Source organism: Rhinatrema bivittatum, chromosome 4 (genome assembly GCF_901001135.1).
Source record: "Rhinatrema bivittatum chromosome 4, aRhiBiv1.1, whole genome shotgun sequence".
Classification (NCBI taxonomy): domain Eukaryota; kingdom Metazoa; phylum Chordata; class Amphibia; order Gymnophiona; family Rhinatrematidae; genus Rhinatrema; species Rhinatrema bivittatum.
Window position 1 is genome coordinate 6,026,516 of NC_042618.1, and position 21,330 is coordinate 6,047,845.

Sequence of the window (21,330 nt, forward strand, 5' to 3'; positions counted from 1 at the left end):
GAGAGGAAAGCCCGGACCTGCCGCTGTTGACAGGTAACACATTGTCTTCAAGGTCAATAACTGCAAGGAAAGGCTACACAGCAGTCGGAACATGGGTTCCACCAAAAAATCCAGCACCAATTTAAGGCTCCACAAGGGAACTGGTAACCTTAAGGGAGGCGGAAGATGCTTCAATCCCTTCAAAAAACGGACATTTGGGTGAGACAACAAGGCACCACCATTCACCTGGCCTCTGAAACAAGCAAGAGCCGCAACCTGCACCTTCAAGGAATTAAGGGCCAAATCCTTTATTCAACCCATTCTGCAAAAAAATCCACAATGAGTGGGATCTTAACTGAATGAGGAAGAACACCTCTTCCTCACACCAGTCCTCAAAAACTCTCCAAACCCGCACATAAGCTAAGGAAGTGGAGAACTTGCGAGTGCAGTGTAAGGTGGCAATCACCTCGGAGGAATAAGCACGCTTCAACAGGTAAGCCCTCTCAAGGGTCATACCATAAGACAGAACCAAGCCAGATGCTGTAACAGATCCATTGTGTGGAGGAAGACGAAGGGGAGTCTCTACCAGCAGTCTTCGCAAATCCGCATACAATGGTCGCCTGGGCCAGTCCAGTGCCACCAGCAATACTAGCCCCCTGTGGCCTTCGATTTTGCAAATTATCCTGCCCAGCAAGGGCCATGGAGGAAAGGCATAAAGCAATCTGTCTTCCAGCCAGACCTGTACGAGAGCTTCTATTCCCAGACCAAGAATCAAGGAACCTTCACATTGCAAGAAATCGCCAGCAGGTCTAGGAACGGAAGGCCCCAGAGATCCACAATCAGCTGAAACACCTCAGCTGACAAGATCCACTCTCCTGGGTCCGGACTCTCCTTGCTTAGAAAGTCCGTTCTTATGTTGTCTTTTCCTGCACTGTGAGAGGCCAAGATCATCTGCAGATGTCCTTCCACCCATTCCATAAGCTGGTCTATTTCCTGCAATACTTGCTGGCTCTTGGTTCCTCCCTGGCAAGGATTACCATCATCGCGTTGTCCGACATTATGCAAACTGCTTGACTCTGCAGCCTGTGGCTGAACTGCCAGCTGTACCGCCCAGGCTTCCAGGTGACTGATGTTCCAGCGGGATTCTTCAGCATTCCAATGCCCTTGGTGTTGCGACCGTCGCTGCTCGACGTCCTCACTCTGCCCTCTTTACCTCTGTGGAGACTCCCTCCAGGTCTGATGGACGGCTGGCTACTGCGGCGTCTCCATGCCGTCTCTCTCCGGCGTCCCCGGACCGGCTCGATGCTGCAACTCCACCAACTTGTCCTGATGCCTACGGCACGCACGTTCCGACTCTTGTACCAGCAAGGGCGTGAACCTCAGGAGCATCCCCCTGAGATGACGTCATCTGCTTCCAATATTTAAAGGTCTTTGAAAACGCTAACAAACTGAGTTAGCAAGGGTAAGGGGATTGCTTCGGCTACACCTCCCAAGCTACTCTGCCTCCTCGGACTTACCAGAGGTATCCGCTCCTCGGGGGCCTCGCTCTTTTCTTTATTTTCAGATTACAGATAGGAACCGGTACTCGCTCCTCGAGGGCCCATGTTCCTGGACACTTTGAAGATTCTCTACTGCCTGGAAGCTATCGCTACTACAAACAACTGTGAGATACCAATGCTCACTCAGAGCTTTCCCTGGAACCAGGTACTTGCTCCTCGAGGGCCTAATCCTTTCCAGCTCCTGAGCTTACTTGAGACCTTACGTGAGTTTTGTCATCTAGTTCTATTCATGAACTCTGCCTACTCACTTTCTACAGTTTCTCAACAGCTCAGCCATCCTGGGATCGTTGTTCCAGTACCTGAAGGACTACAGCCCTGCCGGGCATATCAGCTCACTACTGCCACTACTGGTGGTTTCTACTAACCTGTTTAATAAAAGATGGAGAAGGTACAGAGAAGGGCTACCAAAATGATAAGGGGAATGGAACAGCTCCCCTATGAGGAAAGACTAAAGAGGTTAGGACTTTTCAGCTTGGAGAAGATACGGCTGAGGGGGGATATGATAGAGGTGTTTAAAATCATGAGAGGTCTAGAACGGGTAGATGTGAATCGGCTATTTACTCTTTCGGATAATAGAAAGACTAGGGGGCACTCCATGAAGTTAGCATGTGGCACATTTAAAACTAATCGGAGAAAGTTCTTTTTTACTCAATGCACATTTAAACTCTGGAATTTGTTGCCAGAGGATGTGGTTAGTGCAGTTAGTATAGCTGTGTTTAAAAAAGGATTGGATAAGTTCTTGGAGGAGAAATCCATTACCTGCTATTAAGTTCACCTAGAGAATAGCCACTGCCATTAGCAATGGTAACATGGAATAGACTTAGTTTTTGGGTACTTGCCAGGTTCTTATGGCCTGGATTGGCCACTGTTGGAGACAGGATGCTGGGCTTGATGGACCCTTGGTCTGACCCAGTATGGAATGTTCTTAAAGAACTAACGTGTGTCTGTCTCCATACTCTAGCCTAGCCGGTGGTCCCTCTCGGGGTATCCCCCGGGAGCGTGGTCATCTGCCATCGGCCCAGGGATCCACCCACAACTATATCAGATTCATTACAGATTGCTACTCCTTAGCAAGATGATATCTGAGACACTACAAGATTGCTGACTCCTCCCTCTCCAGGAGCCCGCTACACAGAGCTTTCTCTACAGATTGCTCCTCCTATCTGATTGTTCCTCCCATCAAGCATCTTCTCCATAGCAGATTCACAACAGATTGCTATCTCCTCACGGAGATCCATAACAGATTGCTAACTCGAGCAGCAGATATATAACACTTGGGCCGTTAGCTCCATACAGTGAGCCCCCCAACCTTGGAGACTCACATCTGGCGTCGGAGAGGACAAGGAAACTCCCTTTCTCAGATGATCCTCCTGCAACCACCACTGGAGATGGGAGCAGATGTCCATCAGCAAGTGGAGCCGAACCGCATAGTCCTGAGATTGCGGGTTCCAACGAGACAGCAGAGAGTGCTGGAGAGTATGCATATGCGCCCTCGCCCACGGCACCACGTCCACGGTTGCCACCATCAAGCGAGCACCTGTAGGTAGATCCACAACATCTGGTGTATGGTGTTCACCAACTGACGCACTTGAGACATCTGCTTCTGAATCCAAACTTCCAGTAGGAAAACTCTGTCCTTCCCTGTGTCAAATCAGACCCCCAGATACTCCAATGATTGAGATGGCTGAAGATTACTCTTGGTCAGGTTCACCACCCAACTGAGCTCCTGTAATAAGGAGATCACCTTGTGCATCACTAGGCAGCTCTCTTCCTGAGACTTGACCCGAATCAACCAGTCGTCCAAATATGGGTGCACTAGGATCTCTTCTCTGCGCAAGACCGCCTCTACGACCACCATAACCTTGGAAAATGTTCTGGGAATGGTTGCCAGACCAAAGGGCAGTGCCCAAAACTGATAATAGCGCCCTACACTGCAAGTGTAGAAAGCGCTGGTGTTCCAATCAGATGAGAATATGAAGGTAAGCCTCTGACAGATCCTGGGAGGTCAGAAATTCCCCCGACTGCACCGCCATTATCAAAGAGCGTAAGGTTTCAATGCAAAAATGAGTCAACTTCAAATGATGGTTGACTCTCTTGAGATCAAGGATGGGACGAAAGGAGCCCTCCTTCTTCGGCACAACAAGATAAATGGAATATTGCCCCATACTCTCTTGAGATGTGGTCACCGGAACCACAGCCCTCAGCCTGAGGAGCCTTTGAAGCATGAACTCCACTGCCTTCTTCTGCGGGGAGTGGCAAGAAGACAACATGAACACATCCTGAGGAATACTGTGAAATTCCAGCGCATACCCTTCTTGTATCACCTCCAGGACCCACTGGTCCGACGTATTCTTGACCCACCTCCAACAGAAGAGAGAGAGATGTCTCCCTATCTCTTGTTCCCAAAGGTGGGTCTGCAAACCTTCATTGAGAAGCTCAGGAAGATCCGCCACCTGAGCCCGCTCCTCTCTTGGGCTGTCAGGGATGAAAGGACTGAGACATACCAAAAGGCCGAGTCCGCTGAAAGGCCAACCTTCTGTAAGAACGAAGCCGCTTTGAACCCCCGAAAATGACCCCTCATACCAATGGAACGCTGTAAATGCTTATCATCTTCTGGCAACCGAGGAACCAGAGATTCTCCCCATTTACTGGCCAGTTTCTCCAACTCGCTCCCAAACAAGAGTGAGTCTTTAAAGGGCATCTTAGTAAGATTAGCTTTGGAGGCTGCATCAGCTGACCAATTTCGCAACCAGAGCTGACGCCTGGCCACTATCACCAAAGCCACTCCTCTGGCTGAGATATGGACAACATCACAGCCAGCGTCCGCTAAAAAGGCAGCAGTGGGCTCTATAACCACTCTGGAATTCCCTCCAGACTCATCAATTTCCTGAGAGAGAAGCAGAAAAGATCATGCCACTAGGGCGCAACAGAAAACAATCTGTAAAGTCATTGCCACCGCTTCAAAGGCTTGCTTTAGAATAGCCTCAATCCTATCAGGTACATCCTTCAAGGCTGCTCCTCCCTCTACGGGGATAGTCGTCTGCTTAGAGATGGCTCATACCAGTGCATCCACTTTGGGAAAATGCAAACGCTCTCTCACAGCTGGATCCAGGGGGTTCAGGCCTTCCAATGTCCGTCCCCCTTTGAAATTCGCCTCTGGGGCATCCCATTCCGGATCAATCAATTCCTGAATGGCATCAATCACAGGGAAAAACAAACAAGATGCTTTACATAAGGAAACTAAACTGGGACTCTTCGGCTCTGACATCGCATCCGAACCAGAGGCACCCAGCTGTTTCAAAGTCTGGGAAATCAGGGCAGGCAGTTAATCTCTAATGAAGAATCGCAACATGGTTCAAAATGGCACCAGTCCTGGAGGAATTTCCCCATCTTCCAAGGAGTCAGGATCTACCTCATCATCAATGCCATCCGGATTCCTGTCGGGAACACACGCAGGGAGCCGAGGCGAGCTCTGGTGCGTGAGCATAGGACTGGAAGAGGGAGGAGCCACCGGCTGAGGGTCCAACCTGACAGGAATGGATGACGTGGAGGACTGCGCCTGAAGAAAAGCTTGTAAGCCTTGAAAAAACTCCACCCAAGAAAAAGCAGCCAGATCCAGACCAAGCCCAGAAGGAACTGGAGCCGGTCCCACAGAACTGCCCTTGCCAGCAGTGGAGCCAGTCAAGGGAGAACCAAGGTCTGGTGTCTCTCCAGCCAAGGTCGTAACCAGTCCATCATCAGAATGGGAGGAGCCAGGCTTAGCAAAATCCAAGGAAGACAACTCTCCCTGAGTGTCTGAGCAGCGCTGACACAGGTTAGAAGCCAGATCAAGCTGAGAAGCCCTAATATTACAGGCAACACAAATAGGAAGACGCTTAGTCTTCTTGCTTACCAGCGCCATCGCTGCAGTAAATGTGCATCTGAATGGCTCGTGTTCAAAAATTTATGCTCACAAAACTGAAGTACCGCAGAAGTAAGCCCGACAACGCGCACGCACAACTTGTGCACCGAGTCCCAAAGCGTGGAACGTTTAAAAAGTTGTGTGAAAAAAGGCGCGCCCAAAAGCGAGTGCACAACGCATGCGCAGAGCTGACATACTGCACACATCGACGGCCTGTAGAGGACAGCAGAGCATGCACAGTAGCGCACGAAAAATGCCGGTGCGGCCTACCACGCTGCATACAAGGAAAAAGCCTAACTGCAGGGCCTACACCACTGGGGGCCGCTCAACTCGCCAGGCTGCCCAGCTTCCCAATCCCAACGGGAACAAAGGTTGGGATGGCATGCCGAGCACGGAGACTGGAGGAAGTCCTAAAACCCTTGTAACTGTCTCTGCTTAAAAGGTAAATTTTTTTTTTTTAATTAAACCTTACCTGAGCTCAGCACTTACTGGCTGAATACAGAGATGATCTCCAGCTGCGGGGGGGAGAGGGCATCTGCCATCACTGCTGCTCTTGGCTTCCTGCACCTGCTGCCTTTCAGCTAAACGAGCAGCTAAGCCCACGGCTACAGGACAAGGCACACCTCTGAGGGACCATGGAAATCACCTCAGGAATTCTTAAGTGGGGGAAGGACCTTTTGGTGTCACTGCAGGAGAGTGGGGCTTTCTTTTCCTTAAATCAGAATTTCAAATTTCTCCTTCGAAAAGACATGCAGCAATCCCCTTGTGGAGATGCACGTCTGCTGGAGACGGAGAATACTGGCAGACTGGGGTCAGTGCAGGAATATATATACTGTGACGTCAACTTGCTTCATCTCCATCTGCTAGCAGGGGAGCATAAACCCACTGGTCCTGAGTCCTTCTTTCTACATGCTAGGAAATTTATATTGTAGTGGAAAAACCACTATCTGTTTTATACACCCAAATGTCCAAAAATGACAAATTTACAGCGCTACTTTGTATGGAAAATTGTAAATTCACATCAAGTGAATTTACAAAAAGCTTGTAAAGCTATATATGTTTCAGTCCAAATTAAAAATATATCATCGATGAACCTTTTCCACAGTTTGACGTGTTCTCAATATGGTTACCTATATATATGTATGTTTCCTCAAAAACAGATATAGAGGTATGCTACAGATGGGCCATTGTGGCCCCTGGCTGTCTCCTTAATCTGCTGGAAAAACTGATCATCAAATAGAAAAACATTTTTAGTCCATGCTATCTGAACCATATCACAAATGAATTTCCTTTGTGCACCAGACATATCAGATGTTTCTAAACATTGCCCTATGATTTGTATAGCTGCCCCCTGAGGGATGTTCATGTATGAAGATTTTATATGCACAGGTACCAATAACCATGACAGGTCACAGGAAAGGCCCTTCGACAGAGTAATACATTGAGCAGAATCTCGCATGTACAGTGCATGTAATGGAACCAAAGGTTGTCAAAACTTGTCAACATATTTACAGACATTTTCAAGCCCTGAACCAATTCCAGACACTATAGGGCATCCGGGAGTTTCCTGGTTCTTCAGACACACCAGTCTCCCGGTTCTTTTAAAACCAGGAAGGATCAGAGAGCAGTGACTTCAGGTATGTGGCCATTTAGTTAGTATAAAAAATGTTCTAAATATTTTTCTAAAGGTACTTTTTTCTGAATATAGATTTTTCATAAAAGTCTTTTGATACATTGTAGACAGGACATCAAAAACATTAAAATAAAATATACAGAACCACAAAAACAAGAACAAAAGAAAATAATGAAATAATGAAGAACAAATCAAACATCAGAATGCGAGATTCTTCATCTTAATAAGCCATACTCTGCCATATACACTAGATCAATTTTAATGTGTACTAGAAAATTGAACTTGACAGATATCAATGCCTGCCTATGACTACCACCCTGTAACCAATCTTTCTTTCTTTGTTGGTTTGTTTGTGGAGTTATAACTATGAATGTCACTTTGCAAACCGGTGTGATCATCATATGGAACATCATATAAAATTTCTAAATAAATACATGTTTTGGCATTGCAACAGTGGCTGCATTTGTATTTTTGTGGGACTCAAGCAACGATGAATGCCATCAGATAAGTTTTTGAACAAGCCTTTTATGTCTTCCCCCTGTGAAAGGAAAGTTGTGAAGACGCATCACATTCTGTTACAACACAGTGGCATAGTTTAAGGTTTGGTGATTTATATATTGGACTAGACTCATAGGGAAGTGAACGGCTTTCTCCACACATTCAATCACACCCACGTTACAGTCCATTCTGACATCAGCTTGCTTTTATTTATTTCAAATTGCTTGCATTCTGCCTATATTAGAACATCTTTGCTAAGAAGCTTCCATAAGAATATCATAGATTACAGATTATTTCTATTTATACAGCTGCACTTTCCATGGGGAACCTCAGGGGAAAATATGTTTCAGAGAGTGATGTTTTTATCTCTGAAGTCTAAAATCATAAGTCACATTGTTACAGGAAGTTTAATGATGGAAAAGGTCCGCTGTGATAAAGCCCGCTTGGAAAGCAGGACAGTGGGCAGTGTACACTCACTCCGGCACGTTGCACATTTTGGCACAAATCCAAAGACGCTAGGATGATGTATAAATGTCTTTATAAGTAATTTCCACATTTGTAATGTCAGTGTTCAGATCTCCACACCTTCCTGTAGCATGGCCAGTGGTTCTCCATTCCTCTGGATACTTCTGCGAAGGCTGGGGTCCGCTTTTGCATGGTCTGGTCTGGTCTCCTTCTTCTGGTCTCATTTACACTGGGGCTGGTTGTGGGCCAAAGGTTTAATCTCAGACCCATTTTTTTTTTTTACAGAGCTCTTAGCACGCAACAAGACTGAGTATCAACTCATTGGTTGGCCCTGATGATGGTGATTTGTCCATCCTCAGATACAAGAGGTCAGGATGTTCAGATCAAAATATTTGGATCACGGTGAACCCCGCATCATATGCTCCCCACCTCCCCACTATTTGGTAGAAGGGCTTTCAGACAGAAGACCTTTCGTGATTGGTATTCATATAGAGATTGTTTCTCCATCTGCTACAATATAATCTAAGCAGTTTCCAATGTTATCTGTAATGACCTACTGGGGTTCATTACTAATATTGCCCTGGTAACTCCTTTAGTAGGGACAGATACTGTAGGCAGTGCCCTTTGAGGGAGATGGGGTGGCTGTCCCCCTAGTAGGTAATTAAAGCAGCCATCTCCTGAGAGACTGCAGGCAGTGCAGTTTGGGTTTGAATTTATAGGAGGTGCAAGATGCTTTTCCTGCGCTGAAATCTGGGGACCTACTCAAGAGGACCCAGTCAATCCCTGTCTGGTGTCCCTGAGCAAGTCTGGGAAGCTGGCTGGCTGGGTTTCTTTCCAAGGTTGTTTTGGATTTTTGCATTTTTTCTTGGTAAGAAGCCTGTGAGATCCCCTGGGTGCTGCCTGGAGAGAAGTCATGGGGAAACCTCTCCCTGGGGTGCCCAGGAAAGGGAAGCCCTCTGCAACCTCCTGGGGAATAGGGGAATGGTGGTGACCCGCTGCAGAGAACTTCTGCTGTTTGGAATCTGTTTTTTGGGGGGCACAACGTTTTGGTTAGAAGAACTGGGAGGAAGATTTTTGTTGCCCCCCTTCCTCCCCTGGAGAAAGGAGCTGTGTATTCCAGCAGGGATCTCTCCCATCTGTGGATTCGGAGAGAGAGTTTGAGCGCGACCAGTGGAGAACTGAGAGTAAAACCGATTTGAGACCTACTGAGGATCCCACTTGAGCGTTTTTACCCCTGGAGAGAGAACGCAGGATTTGGTGAGAGAGGTAACGGTGGTGGGGCCAGTTAGCAATAGTGATCATAACATGATCAAATTTGAACTAATGACTGGAAGAGGGACAATATGTAAATCTACAGCTCTAACACATTGGGGTAGATTTCATAAACTTGCGCAAATGCGTACTTTTGTTGGCGCACCAGGCGCAAACAAGAGTACGCGGGATTTCAATAGATATGCGCGTAGCCGCGCGAATCCATTAAAATCCGGGGTCGGCGCGCGCAAGGCTGCCCAAAATCGGCAGCCTGCGTGCGCCGAGCCGCGCAGCCTGCCTCTGTTCCCTCCGAGGCCGCTCCGAAGTCGGAGCGGCCTCGGAGGGAACTTTCCTTCCGCCTCCCCCCACCTTCCCCTCCCCTCCCTTCCCCTACCTAACCCACCCCCCCGGCCCTATCTAAACCCCCCCCCTACCTCTGTCGCTAAAGTTACGCCTGCTGTGTGGTAGTTTCCCTATGAGGGTCTCCGTGTATGGTCCTTCAATGATTATCTTTGGATCTCTGAGCTGGTGTCTGTCTGTATGACTCTACAGGTCTGTCTTCATTGTTTTCTTCTCATTCTGTTCTTTTGGTCTCCGTGTGTGTGTGTGTGTGAATCTCTCTCTTGGTCTCCATCTGGCTTCAGCTGATGGCTTCTGTTTGTATGTCTGTCTTCATTCTGTTCTCATAGTATCTTGTAGGACTGTTAATCACATAGGGGCAGATATTTCACTGTACGCACGCGGGGTACATTTGTGCGTGCTACCCCGCGCGCATGTTATAAAATCCGGGGTCGGCGCGCGCAAGGGGGTGCACGCGCCGAGCCCTAGGGGAGGCCCGATGGCTTTCCCTGTTCCCATCAAGGCCGCTCCGAAATCTGTATTGGAGGAGCGGCCTCGGAGGGAACTTGCCTTTCGCTCCCCCCACCTTCCCCTCCCTTCCCTTATCTAACCCAACCCCCTGCCCTATCTAAATCCCCCCCCCTACCTTTATTGCAGGAGTTACACCTACCTCTGCGTGCGCTGAGCCTATTTTGCATAGGCTCAGCGGCGCGCCAACTCCCGACACAGCCGCTGTGCCGGAGGACTCGGGACCGTCCCCAGACCGCCGCCGTGCTCCCACCCCAGGACCCCCCCCCCGGACCGCCGCCTCACCCCAGGAATGCCCCCGAACCGCCACCCCGCCCCTGGACCGCCCCTTTTTCAAAGCCTAGGGACATATGCTCATCCCTGGGCTTGCGCGCGCCGCCGAGCTTATGCAAAATAGGCTTGGCGCACGCAGGGGTAGGTTTTAAAGGGTTATGCGCGTAACCCTTTGAAAATCTACCCCATATTGTTTATTTACCTATATATAACCAATGATTTTATGTTGCATTTTGTAATATGTGAATAAGTTTCATATGTCATTTTAATTGTGAATGTATAATTGTTACCCACATAGAATGACTGTATTGGAGGAGGCGGGTTATTAGTTCTTCTAAATAAATAACTAAATAAATTATATTTATTTGCCATCTGTATAATCACAAAGTTGCATCTGTGTGTGTTTTATGTCAGTAATGATTATAATTCAGCTGAAGATAATATCAGCTCAAATCAATCTTTTGGATGCTAAAAAATAATTAATACTTAAAAACGTTAACAAAATAATTAATGGTGAAAGATAGAAGCGATTTTAAAGCACTACAGGAAATGCACATTCAAATGGACACTGATGAAACTATTTTTATACATTTTTTTTTAAGGATATGGCGTGATTACAAGGAAGACTGCCACAAGCATGAATGGACTGTGATTCGCTCATTGCTTGCATGTATAAACATACTCATTTTTCACTCACAATTTTATTTCAGTATTCACTTAAATTATAGTTCCATACTCATTGAAGTGTGTTTAATGATAGCTGGAATTTTTCAATGGCCACCATTTGGATCCTTGAGTAATGATTATAAGACAATGTCTACTTAAATGCAGTAACAAGATATATATATATATATATATATATATATATATATATATATATATATATGATAAGAACTGGATTTTTCATCCCTGTTTTTAAGTATATCACAGTGGTTTGATTTAATCATTATTTTTTTAGGTAAATTTATGTTATATTATAATTTTTGGGTGAGAAGCAAAGGGTGGTGTTTTCAGTTTTTGGTTGAGTTATATTCATATTATACACCTTGATTAGATTTTTTTTTTTTTTTTTAGTTCTTAATAAATCTTTGGTTTTCACTTATTGGGCAACAGGGCCAAATACCAATGGAATGAACTATTCAGCTATTCTGGACACGCGGCTTCTTCTGTATTGTCAGGTATTTATTCAACACTGAAACAGTAGAGGTGGCTCACCTCAGCAGAATGGTCTTTGGTCACTGGAAGTAGTAAGTGGCTCATTCGCACAGTTACATTCAGCTATGCTCAATGAATAATGTAGGGTTTAAAAATGTTCCTAAAGGGTTAAGAATCTACAAGGAACCATTTTTCTTCCTTGGCAATGATAAGTACATTTCTCAATGGAATGCTATTTTGAACAAAGGGTCTTATGATTTCATGTTTCTTATAACTGAGACCACTAATCAATTATCTGTTTTTATATGAACTGATGTCCAGGTAAAGCTAGATACATTAAAGTCAAATTTGGCAGACAATTGGTTAAGCATAAAGCAACCATGGATAAATTTAGGACTGAAATAAAAACAATTAAAGGCAACAAATTCTGCCAATTATGTTAAAAGTTATGGGGCAGATTTTTAATCTTACGCACGCAGGGTACATTTGTGCGTGCTACCTGGCGCGCACAAATGTACAGCCGATTTTATAACATTCACGCGCTGCCGCGCACATGTTATAAAATCCAGAGTCGGCACGCAAGGTGCACACTTGTGCACGCCGAGCCCTAGGGGAGGCCTGATGGCTTTCCCCGTTCCTTCCGAGGCCGCTCCAAAATCGGAGCGGCCTTGGAGGGAACTTTCCTTTCGCTCCCCCCCACCTTCCCCACCCTTCCCCTATCTAACCCACCCCCCTACCTTTATTGCAGGAGTTATTGTGATACATCCAGCAGATAAGCGAAAGGGTGCTGTGATCATGGATAGGAATAAATGTAATGTAGAAGTATTTAGACAGACACAAGATTTTACTGGGTGCATCTGGAGAATCCTACTAGTTCTATATAGTTTCAGATCAAGCAAGTATTAGATTGGAGTTTATCAGAAGATTTTTTTTACTACTGAGTATGATTTTTTGTTTGAACCAGCCTCAGTTATTCCAGTGTTTTATCTAATTCCAAAAATATACAAATCCTTCCAGGCACCACCTGGAGACCTATAATATCTGGCATTAGTTCAGTACTTAAACCTTTATCTAAATATGCTGATAATGTTTTACGACTTTTGGTTACATTACATGCACTGTGCATTTGAGATTCTGCTCATTTTATTATGTTGTTGAAGGACTTTTTCTGTGACTCATCATGGTTATTAGTACCTGCAGATATAACATCTTTATATACCAACATCCCTCAGGGGACAACTATTCAAACCATAGAGCAATGTTTAGAAACATCTGATATGCCTGGAGTACAGAGGCAATTCGTTTGTAATATGGCTCAGATAACCAAATAGAAAAACATTTTTAATGAATGCTATCAGTTTTCTCAGCAGATTAAGGAGACAGCCGGGGAGCCACAATGGCCCCATCTAAAGCATGCCTTTATCTCGGTTTTTGAGGAAACACACATAAAAAGGTCACCATATTGAAAACTCATCAAACTGTGGAAAAGGTTCATTGATGATATATTTTTAATTTGGACTGACACGTATGTGGCTTTACAAGCTTTTTGTACGTGGCTCAATTCACTTGTTGTGAATTTACAATTTTCACTACAAAGTAGCACTGTAAATGTTTCATTTTTGGACTTTTGGTTGTATAAAACAAATAGTGAGTTGTCCACTACAATATATACTAAACCTGCAAATAGAAATATTTTGGTTCACTTTTCAAGTCATCATCCTGGAAGATTGTGAGAAAACATTTCGACGGGACAGTTCCTCAGATTACAATGCTCATGCACATAGGTGGCGGAATATAAATGTCAGGTTCATTATGTGACTGAGAAATTTGCACATCGGGGATATCCTACGAGCATAATTAAACCGGCCTACAAACGGGCCTTATTTGCCAACAGAGATCTTTTGTTATTTGATTTATTTATTTAGCCATTTTCTAAACCGTCGTTCCAAACAAAGATCAAAATGGTATTCAACATGACATACATATTATAAATAGACAAATACTCTGACTTGATGTGATCATATAACATACATTTTAAAGACAGACACATGCACTGACTAATGTAATTGGGGGTGAAAAGATTTGCAGGGATGAACTAGCACTTTTAACACACGGTTCCGGAGTTCAATAGTTAGGATCTTAATGAATTTGTCCATGTAGGAGCATGTACTGAGTTCAGAAAATTTTTAGATAGGTGACAGGCATTTTGAAATAACGATGTTTTTAGGTCACGTTTGAATTTCTTTGTTTCTGGAGTCAGTCGTAGAGTCTCAGGTACATAAGAACATAAGAAATTGCCATGCTGGGTCAGACCAAGGGTCCATCAAGCCCAGCATCCTGTTTCCAACAGAGGCCAAACCAGGCCACAAGAACCTGGCAATTACCCAAACACTAAGAAGATCCCATGCTACTGATGCTAAGAGTTCCATAGTATAGGGCCTGCTATGGAGAACATACGTTCTCTTATTTTTGTTAGATGCATATTCTGTAATGATGGCACAGCTAATAATCATTTGTTTTGAGATCTTAGTGATCTCTATGGCTTGTATGGTTGTGGTGCTACCCCTATCAGACTAGTGTTGTTAGAATGGAGGGAGATGTGTATTAATGTTAAGACTTTCTAATGGAATCGGGATTGTACAGGTAGCCAATGAAGAGCTATCAGTGATTGCGAGATGAGATTGAATTTTCTGGAACCTGTTAATAGTCTAGCTGCGGCATTTTGCAATAGTTGTAGTTTTTTTAGAAGACAGTTAGGTACTCCAAGTAGAAGTGAGTTGCAGTAGTCTTAAGTTTGAGAAAATGAGGGTTTGCAGGACCGTGCGAAAGTCTGCGTGAGTCAGCAGTGGTTTCAGACTATATAGTAGGTGCAGTTTAGCATAGCCTGATTTGATTAATTTATTTATGTGCTTTTCCATAGATTCTCATCAATCTATATTACTAAGTCCCACACTTGGTCTGAAGGGACAAGGTCCCAGGTCAAGTGTCTGTGGGGTCTTTATAGGTGGATTTCTTCTTAACAGAATGATTTCAGGGGTTTTTTTGTGTTTAGAGATAGTTTGAGCTTGGATAGTTCATGTTGTATAGCCTTCATGTGAGTTGCAAGAGTCAGTATTGTATTTTCAACAGATATGGTGCATGGTATGTAGAACTGAATGTCATCAGCATACAGGTAGAAGGAGATTCCTAGATCAGATAGTAATTTACATAGGGGAAGCATATAGATGTTGAATAGAGTTGCGGATAGTGCTGAACCCTGGGGAACACCTGCATCGATCGGGAAGGTGTCAGAAATATGGTTGCCCAGTTTGACTTGGAATGTCTATTTTGATAGGAAGGAAGAGAACCACTTGATTTCATCACCATCAAACCCGTTTTTTTCCACCTGATGGCATCAAAGGGTATGGTCAACTGTATCAAAGGCTGCCGTTAGGTTAATTAATACCAGGATATAAGATTTGTAATGGGGGTCCATTAAGAATACGAGTAAAGTCTCGGTTAAGCGATTTCATTGTACCAAGGTTTCTTTTGTGTAGTGGAACATTGCTCGGGTTGCACTGTTTTTGTTTGGGTTGGGCTTAGGTTGTCCGCCATTTCATGAACCATGATATCCCATGCATGATATCCCATGATATAGAGGCATTAGCAAAATTGAAATTGATTAGTTTATTTTTTATAGATTGAGCAAGTAAATCATGTTCTTTTTTCTGAAGGTAAATGTCTGGATGTTGTTTGTATTTTTTATTATTCTGTTGAGGATGGTAATGTTTGCCTTTAGTGACTGGTGATCAGACCAAGGAAGTATAGTGTGAGAGGTATTTATCATACAATTATTATGATTGGAGAAAATAAGATCTAGAATATGTCCTGCTTTATGTGTAGGTTTAGTTACAAATTGAGACCATCCCATTGCTTCCATTGTTTCTAAGAAGGTCTCGATTGCAGAGGATTTAGTTGTTCTACAACATATAGATTAAAGTCATCTACAATGAGGGTGGATTCAGGTGAGGGCAACGCTTTAGTGAATATTTTGATTAGAGGTGAACAGTCTTTTTCAAGTATTCCAAGGGGGCAATAGACCATACCGATGTTTATTTGTGGCAATTTAAATATTGCTACTTCATAAGGAGGGTTAATTTCTACTTTGTATGGAATACGTTTGAGCTCTTTTTTACTAATAATAAATAAACCCCCCACATTTACGCTTAGGCCTGGGGAAGTTAAAGACATCATATTTCGAATGTTCATTTTGATTTAAGAGTACATTATCATTATTCTTCAGCCAGGTTTCGGTGATGCAGAAGATGGTTGGGTTTAAATCTTCAAGTAAATCAATTATTAGTGGGATTCTTTTGTAATAGACTGTGCATTCAGAAGAAGCAGTGTGAACATTAAGTAGGAGTGAGCAGCTGAGGAGTTGTTGTTTCTTGTAGGGTGGATTAGTGATTGTTTGCTGTTTGATTTTTGTGGACCTCCTAATGTTTCCAAGTAATCCTTGTCCTATCTTATTTGTGATGAAGTGTTCCTGGTCCATTTTCCTTGTGTAGACAGGGCAAAAGATCAAAAGAGAAAAGCGTCTACGGGCTCCATTTCAGGCTTGCACAAAGGGGCACACAAAGGGGCACGCACATAACATAAGAACATAAGAAATTGCCATTCTGGGTCAGAACAAGGGTTCATCAAGCCCAGTATCCTATTTCCAACAGTGGCCAATCCAGGCCACAAGAACCTGGCAAGTACCCAAACACTAAGAAGATCCCATGCTACTGTTGCTAGTAATAGCAGTGGCTATTTTCTAACAACTTAATTAATAGCAGGTAATGGACTTCTCCTCCAAGAACTTATACAATCCTTTTTTAAACACAGCTATACTAACTGCACTAACCACATCCTCTGGCAACAAATTCCAGAGTTTAATTGTGCATTGAGTGAAAAAGAACTTTCTCCGATTAGTTTTAAATGTGCCACATGCTAACTTCATGGAGTGCCCCCTAGTCTTTCTATTATCTGAAAGAGTAAATAACCAATTCACATCTACCCGTTCTAGACCTCTCATATCCCTCCTCAGCTGTCTCTTCTCCAAGCTTAAAAGTCCTAACCTCTTTAGTCTTTCCTCATAGGGGAGCTATTACATTCCCCTTATCATTTTGGTCGCCCTTCTCTGTACCTTCTCCATCGCAATTATATCTTTTTTGAGATGTGGCGACCAGAATTGTACACAGTATTCAAGGTGCGGTCTCACCATGGAGCGATATAGAGGCATTATGACATTTTCCGTTTTATTCACCATTCCCTTCCTAATAATTCCCAACATTCTGTTTGCTTTTTTGACTGCCACAGCACACTGAATCGATGATTTCAATGTGTTATCCACTATGATGCCTAGATCATCATTAATCCGGTTACTGTGTGTTTTGCCTTATATTACTAAATCAAAGTATGTTAAATATATTATATTACAACATTGGGACCTTCTAGTAGTACATGAGGTTTTTTTTGTAAGGACAAGCCAATTTTTGTGTTCAGTCGAGGCCCTAATTTAAGTGATCGTCTGTTGTCCTCCATACCACCACATCAAGATTCATTGGGGGTCCCTAATCATTGGGGTTGATTTATGTGTGAACAGTTTTCAGATTCAATGTTTGATCAATCTATGCTGAAGTCAAGCTATACTTTGAGGTTCAGTTTGATTGCAAGATGATGCAGGTTATTTATGTTAATGTTTGCCCTTGTCAAAAAATCTACATTGGCAAACTAAAAGTAGCTTCGAGACTTGCATCATTGAATATAAATCCTGCATTCGTAATCTAAGATTTGAAGCTCCAATTGTAACTCATTAGATTATAACAGCAGCAGCCTCTTGCTCAAATTAACATTTTTTTATGCAAAAAGTGATTGTGAGATGCACCACTTTGAACAGCATTTTATTTTTCATTGGCTCACCACTGCAATGGGAGGTTAAATCAAGACATCAAGTAGGGCAGTCTCATTTAAATTTGAAGACATGACAGTTTCAATCTATTTGGTTATCAAAATGTTTTTTTTTAGATAACGTGACGTGGAATATAGCATTATATAGACTGGCCAGAGACACCAGGCTCCAGGTTCCTTATAAACCGGATAGGATAAGAGTGCAGTGGATTCAGGCATGAGCCCAATTATTTAGGCTAAAAAATGTTTTCCAAATCTTTTCAACATGTACTTTTCCTAAATATAGTTTTTTGATATGTCTTTAGATATTTTGTAAATAAGATGTTATGAACCCTCCTGTAGCGGGGCTACGGGAGGCTCCTTACCTCTTCCTGAAGGCCGCTCCAAGCCAGGGCCTCGCCTGCGAACTGTCCAGGATTTGCTCCAGGGCCTGGGAGGCCTCGATGTCCGTGGGGCCTGCCTGAGGCTGCTTGTGCTTGCATGGACTTCCTGGTTTGAGCCACGCCCTTCCCTAGGGGCCGGCCCGCAGCACTTCTCCGTAGTTATAGGGCCAGCTAGGCGTGGGCCTGCCAAACTCCCCCCAGGGAGTCGCCGGGCTGTAGCCCTATAAAAGGACTTCAACTTCAGTCTGTCTTTGCCTTGCATCAGCGTGAGTTCTCTCTGGAGGCTCTCGCTTGCCAGAGCCTTGTAAGGTCTTCTGTTCTTCGTGGAGCTCCTCGTCTCGTCTGCTTTTATACCATGTCTTCGGTCTTGATGTCTTGCCTGAGGTCCCTGACTATGTCCTGATGTTCCGCCATGATCTTCCTTGTCCTGATGTGTCTGCCTGCCAGGATGTTCTTCCCTGCGTCTTCGTCTGCAGTGCTCTTGAGCCTTCCGGTACCTGTAAGGCTGGGGGTCCCTCGGATGAGGTTGTGCCCAAGGGGACCAGCCTACAGGTGGACTGTGTCCTGTGCTCCTGAGCCTCCGTTCCCGTCAGCCTTAGAGGGAGCTTCAGGTGACACCGGCTTCGTCATTGGAGTCCCTCTTTGTCTGGACCTACCCTGCGCTTGTCCCACTCTCCTCGTGGTCCGTGACCAGCCTTCATGGGCTGTGTAGGGTGCGCAGTGGGACAGGGTGGCCCGCGACCAGCCCATTGGGTCCGCCCGTGAAGGTGGGCTGTGTAGGGTGCCCTGAAAAACAGTGCCAATGTTCCCCTGCCTTATGTCTTGCCCGGTTTTGATGTCAAGTTCCTCGTCACGTCAGTGATGCCGTCTGCATCAGCCCAAGTGTCTTCGTTGAGATGCCGTCGCATCCGTCATAGTTCTGTCTAAGCGTCAAGGCCTCCGTATGCCCTCAGGCCAGGCCTGCTGCTCCTATGCGGCAGGTCCGAAAGGGCTCCTATGCGGCAGGTCCGAAAGGGCTCGGAACAGTCGGAGGACCGTTCCCCTACCAACATCACATGTTGTTGGCTCTGGGAGCTTGCCGGCCTGGCAGAGGGTAAGACCATGTTCAGCCATGCGGAGCCACCGTCAACCCTCGGCTCGGCCTGAAGGTCTGGGCCCGGGCCGAGGCCCAAGGGCACACTAAACACCCCTGTTCTCAACAGAATGCAAGGCCTTTCAAGGCCGCTCTCAACAATTGCAAAGGTGATTAGCAAGCAGTGTTTGATTATTGTGGCTGCATTTGTTTTTCTTGGGACTCGGCCTTTTATTTATTACCCCTAATGAAACCAATGTTCGGAGAAAGAGAGGATCTTAGTTGGGGAAAGCTGTGAAGACGCATACATTCTGGTAGAACATTATGGCATGGTTTAAGATGTGGAGATGTGTATATTGGACTCGACTTATGGTGAAGCGAGTGGATTTCTATGCACATTCATTGCACCCACATACTGCAGCCCATTTTGGCATTAGCTTGCTTTGTTAATATACTTGCCATCTATATAATCACAAAGTTGCATTTGGGTATTTTTTTATGCCAGTAATAATTATAAAACCAAATTTTCACTATTGAGAGATCAAATAACCTCGATAAACTCCAATCTGCTACCTCAGTTATCTATATTCTACCTATTAATTCAGAACAACTTTAAAAAAGCACATGCTGTGCTATGCTAATAATTGACTCTATATTATATTCAAAAGTAACCAAAAATAATTTTTTTAGGATAGAGTAGAAAGTTTCATATCTTTTGTTAACATAACCCCACAATGTCTACTTAATCAAAACGTTCACTGGCTTAATGCCTCCCTACACTTTCAACCCCACAAAGAACCACCAGATCCGCCAACTACGGAACCTTGCCCATACCCTCACCCAAATTAACACACCTCACCTCCACCCGCGAACGAGCACTATCACTTGCTGGTCCCTCCATCTGGAACGCAATGCCCCGAGAAGTAAGACTAGAAAATTGAAAACCTGGCTGTTTAAGCAAACTTTCGAATAACACCCGCCCACTCCGACATCCAAACCCTGAAACACGAATATGCTTATAAAAATCCTTGTATAAAGCTTCTTTTCTCACCATTATTATTATATATTTGTTAAAATTGCCATTAGTTAATCCTCTCTCACTGCTTACCCTAACGCTTTATCATACCTCCCGTAACTTAACTGCCCTGAATTTTTTAAATGTTTGAAATTGTTGAGATATAATTCCTTATCTTATGCTAATTCTATGTGTTTCTACTTGTTTCATTGTAAACCAATGTGATGTGCAAATGAACGTCGGTATAGAAAAGCCATAAATTAATAAATAATATACTATCGATTGATTTATTTATTTATTTATTTATTTAATAGCTTTATAACGCATATGATACTGATTTAATTTAATAATTAATTTTAGGGGAAAATTTATATTATAATTCTTTGGTGAGAGGCAGGGGTTGATGTTTTCATTTTTTTGGTTGTCACCTTTTATTAAGGCCGCACCCTTTCTATATGCTCCTCCCAGGACTCTCTCTCTAGCTGTTCATGCTCTTCTGAAATCCATGTGGTGGTAGGGGCTAAACGAGAGCACAAATGAAATAACAATGAACAGGAAAATGGGGATTGGAAGGATTTTGATTAACCAATGACAACTGAAATTTTAATGTTTCACGTCACCTAATTCATTTTCACTATAAATCCCCACAACAAACTTACACAAATGCAACCATCAAGGTCCGTATCACCAAGTATAAGTGACCCGAAAACCAGAAACCTTATTTTGACTTTTCCTTTCATGTCTGTGATCTTTGTTCCATTCAACTCAATAAAAGGAAAATAAATTTAATTTCATAGCTCTTGATGTTTACTGGCTGCACTAGTTAAGCTGCACCAGAACAAACCCCTTCTAGAAAGAAATGGTGATCTCCCTGTGCTGTCTTATAAAGAGCGACTTGTGAGTTTCAATTCTAGCTTGAACATGTTCCCGCTGCTTCAGAACTATTAATGCATTTATGATATCTGAAGTGCTTAAGATTATTTGTAAGGACTCATGGTACTTGCATGATAACGATTCTCCAAGTATTTCCAAAAATGTCTGGATGGCTTTAAAAGCGTTTAAACTTGTTTTACTAGGGCTAGCCCCATGACTCGGCCACTGCACTTATTCTCCTATTGGATGGGGCTAACGGGGCTTAGGGCGTGCCGGCCAGGTGACACGTTCCAGCCTCAAGTGGAATGTGGTGATCCCTGTCAGCCAGCCCCAGACTTGCAGAGGGAATCTGAGCCTCCTGGGTATGACATAAAAAGAGGTTGAGAACAACTGAATGCAGTTTCCCTCCAATAAAACACTGAAAGTGCAGAGGGAGTAGTGCTAGGTGAAAGGGTGGGATGAAGAGCATCCTTCA

At 44.1% G+C, this 21,330-nt stretch overlaps 1 protein-coding gene across 7 annotated transcripts in view; it reads right to left on the reverse strand.

Annotated features, from left to right (window-relative positions):
- Window positions 1-21,330, reverse strand: part of CEP128 (centrosomal protein 128) — a 647,014-nt gene that overhangs the window by 460,933 nt on the left and 164,751 nt on the right. The gene's annotated exons all lie outside the window — the stretch shown is intronic.